The following is a 4,474-nucleotide window of genomic DNA, read 5'->3' on the forward strand; positions in this document are numbered from 1 at the left end:
TCAGGGTACTTAGGTACTTGAAGTACACCCTGGACTATGAATTGCAATATACAAAATATCCACATGTACTGGAAGGATTTAGTGATGCTAATTGGATCTCCGATAGCTTAGAGACTAAATCAACCAGTGGGTATGTGTTCACCCTAGGTGGTGCTGCTGTGTCGTGGAAGTCTTCAAAGCAGACGTGTATAGCACGGTCAACCATGGAGTCAGAGTTTATAGCTCTGGACAAAGCAAGCGAAGAAGCTGAGTGGCTTCGCCATTTCCTCGAAGACGTTCCATTATGGCCAAAGCCTGTTAACGCCATTTGCATATATTGTGACAACTTAGCTGCCTCAATGAGGGCTAAGAACAGTGTCTACAATGGAAAGTCAAGACACATTAGGCGCAGGCATAACACTGTCAGAGAGTTGCTCACAAATGGAATAATTTCCATTGATTATGTAAAATCGAAAGAAAATCTAATTGATCCTTTGACGAAAGGAGTGACTCGTGAGCAAGTCAAATTTACATCGAAGGGAATGGGGTTAAAGCCTTTTAAATGACTTTTCCGGTGGTAACCAAACCTAGTTGACTGGAGATCCCAAGATCTAGGTTAAATTGGCCAACTGGCTGGAATAAGTCATAGTCGACACACTATGAAACTTTTAGTTTCTCCCCATGTCTCAGAAATTGAAGAGTGTGTCCTGTCGATGTTAAAGGGAAGGTTGATATCTTGATATAAGAGGAGTAGTGACAAGGTACTCTTAGTCAATGCTTCCCTATATGAGAGTAGAAGTGGGGTCGCTTCTATGAGAACTGTTCAATGGCTTGGGTTCTGTAGAGCTCTCATGAAATCCAGGATGCTGTCTAGGACCAAAATGGACACAATCGTATAGAACTCAATGGGTTAAGACATGTTGTGTATGATGTCTATTGTCTCGATTTACCTTCAAAAGGATAGTTCAAGAGCTAGTCTCATTATTTCTTCGGTAAATTCGATAGACATTCACTAAGGAAGGTTCAAGTCCAAAAGACACCTTGTTGATGCATAACTTGTCTATTTGCTCTCAGTGAATCCATGTTGTTTTGTATGATTTTAGTGCACACACACTCATGTGGGGGATTGTTGGATGTGTGTGTGTGTGGTTTTATTTTTAATTTTATTTTTATTTTTTGCTTGGTCCCCAAGATGTTCTAGAACAACTTGGCCCCCAAGTTCTTCTAGAAATACTTGGTCTCCAAGCACTTCTTGATTGGCTTGGTCTCCAAGTTTGGTGGGCGCCTATATATATTGGTGTGAAGTTTTCCATTCTTCACAAGCTCTCACATTGTTATCTTTTCTCAAGTTTTATCTCTCATATCGAGTTATTTTCTTTGAGCTTTGGAAGAGTTTGGTATTCTCAAGTTTTTCATCACTGAGAGTGAGCCCGTCTTGAGTTCTGCTAGCTCCGGTTGTTCGTGGCTGCCGTTCACCGGAGAGGTCATTTCATCCTGCTGAGATAGTTGCCGTAGTCTGCTTGCCGCTGGTGCAGGGCGCTAACTGTCTTCAGGACAGCGCAAAGCGCAACTCGACCTACTTCTGTTCCTGCCTCTTCCATGATCCAAAAGTTTGTTCCCGATTCCTTGTCTTTCCAGCTGGGAGCGGTGCTGTTCAACCATCTTCTCTGATTTGCTGTTTTAGTCTGGTAACCTCTGTTGTTGTTCATTTAATTATAAGCTCTTGTTACCTTGAATATCAGCTGTTATAATAGTGGTCAAGTATATAGAACTGTTTTTCTTGTATCGTAGTCGGTTAGAACTACTTTCTTGTATCAAGCAAGTTATTTTTGTATTACGTACGTATCCATACTCTCTATATCCCTAACAAGGCCAACTTCTATGAACTCATGCACATAAGTTCACCAGTGGAATAACAACCCCAATAATTATTGAGGATATATCTCAGTAATTGAAGTCTCATTGATTGATGAAAGGACATATTTGTTTTTTGATTTATTAGACTCAATTGTTGCTGCAAAACTAGAACTATTTTCTTGGAGCACTGGCATCTCTTGATTCATACCACAGTGCATAAAGAAGGACAGCTTTGAAGGAGTTGCAAGGGGGAGAGACAAGATATTAAGCAATAGAAAGCAAAGCTATGGTTGGTCTATCTGCAACATTTTCTTGAACGCATAGCAAACCGATATGGATACATCTTATCATCTCACATGTTGAACTTGAACTAGACCTTAACATGGGATCTATCAAATTTGAAGCTGTCCTTTCATTTCAAGCCTTCCAAACCTGCATGCATTTAATGTGTGCTAAAAATCATTCAAAAACTTGTAAATGACATACCAAATTGGTGGTGAATATTCATACTTACATTGCTTAAAAGGTCCTCTAAATTCTCACCTTGTTGCAAAGAGTTGTTCTTTTGGCTAGTAATAATTTCTAGAATTAAGACACCGAAACTAAAGATATTTGACTTTACTGAAAAATGTCCATGCATTGCATACTCTGGAGCCATATATCCGCTGTAGTGGCCAAAACAATAGTGTGATTAGAAGATTTATTTATACAAATTAAATAAAATGTTCCTTTTAACACAATTTTTATAATAAAAGTAACATATAAGTGTTGGTTAAGTAATTAAATAAGATATTCATGGAATTTAGAACTTACAAAGTCCCAACAATTCTACTTGTATCCCCTTGACTTTCATCCATCATAAACAATCTTGCCATACCAAAGTCTGATATTTTGGAATTCATCTCTTCGTTTAACAAAACATTGTTAGCTTTTAGATCTCGATGAATTATCCTAAGTCTTGAATCTTCATGAAAGTACAAAATTCCTCGAGCAATGCCCTCTATGATCTTGTAACGTATTTCCCAATCCAAATATCTACGTTTCATAGGATTTGCAAAATTATCCATTCATACGATTGAATCAAAACTTAAAAATGGGTTAAAACTTCCACAACATACATATTAAAGGAAGTTATAAAATTTTGGTTGATAGCAACAGAATTTGCTACCCACAAGTGCTGTAGTTTAGTTATACCGAATAAGAAGTGATCAAGGCTTAAGTTGTTCACAAACTCGTAGACAAGAAGCCTTTCTTTTCCCTCCAAGCAGAAACCAAGAAGCCTGACTAGATTCCTATGTTGAAGCTTAGCTAGTAGCATAATTTCATTTTTGAATTCTTGTTCCCCTTGTATGGAATTCAAGGACAGCCTTTTCACAGCAATTTCTTGCCCATTACGAAACTTACCCTAAAGATCAACAAAGTAACTCAAAAGCAAAACAACCAATTTCAGTGTAAAAGAATTGATTTTTTAAAATAGGAGTAACATATCTTATACATAGTTTGAACGTTTCATTACCTTATAAACAATTTCGAAACCACCTCTTCCAAGTTTATTATTGTCAGAGAAGTAATCTATTGCAACACAGATAGTATTGAAATCGTATTGCAAGGATTCTGGGATGCTAATGCTGTCCATGGCTCCATATTGATTGATAACTTCACAAACTAAATATGTTAATCAAAGTAGCAAAAATTGAAGCCTAATTCACATGAGGCTCAAATAATGTGCAATATTTAACTCACATCCAAATCTGTGCTCCGACTTTCTTTGGCTCCTCATCAACGGAAAGCAGATAACAATGTTGGGTACGAGCACAAAACAAACAGTCGAAACAACAACAATAAGGACAACGATTTTTGTATCATCGTCTCCTGCAAAACCAATATTCCTTCTGGTCAAATCATTTTCAAGTGCTGGATTTTAGATCAACAAATGTAGGAAATTAACTTGAGACACCCTACCTTGCTTTTTCTTTTTAATTATTGGGATGTTATTTGTTTCATAGTATTTTTCCCTCTTCCAATAGACATCAATTTTATTTAGTAAATGCCACGACATCAACTCTAAATTTTCTTATATTTTTTAAATTAAAAATAATTATTATTTCATTTTCAAAAACATTAATTAGGATCAAACCTCAAATTCTCGAATTCTAATATGAAATTAAAATTCATTGTGATTCCCAATAATTATATTCGGTAATTTTTTTAAATTTCCTTACAGGATATCTTCTTATATTTAAAAATATTTTTTTACATATATATTTTTATACATTTACATGTTCACTTCCTTATTTGGATTGGATCACAGAATTATTAGTTTCATTACTTAACCATCTACCTCCTCCGATGCCCTAAATAAAATTTATCAAAATAAATAAGATAAATTTCACAAATCATCCTCATAGTTTGATAAAAATAGTACTGACACTCTTAGTTTTGAAAAACGATGACAATCTTTCTTATTGTTAAAAAAAAAAACCAAAATATAATTGTATAATTTTCCTCTTTCTTCCTCTGTCTTTTGATAGGTCTTAATTGTATACATATTTTTATCTTAATTTTGTACTATTTTTCTTACTTAAAATGTGTATTATATGAATTTTACATAATTTTATATTTTTTTATAGGAATCAAG

General features: G+C 35.2%; 1 pseudogene; it reads right to left on the reverse strand.

Moving 5' to 3' along the window:
- Positions 1-1,907: 1,907 nt before the first annotated feature.
- Positions 1,908-3,472, reverse strand: LOC127794043 (cysteine-rich receptor-like protein kinase 8; annotated as a pseudogene).
- Between the last annotated feature and the right edge of the window lie 1,002 nt (positions 3,473-4,474).

This window comes from Diospyros lotus, chromosome 2, assembly GCF_014633365.1.
Source record: "Diospyros lotus cultivar Yz01 chromosome 2, ASM1463336v1, whole genome shotgun sequence".
Lineage (NCBI taxonomy): Eukaryota > Viridiplantae > Streptophyta > Magnoliopsida > Ericales > Ebenaceae > Diospyros > Diospyros lotus.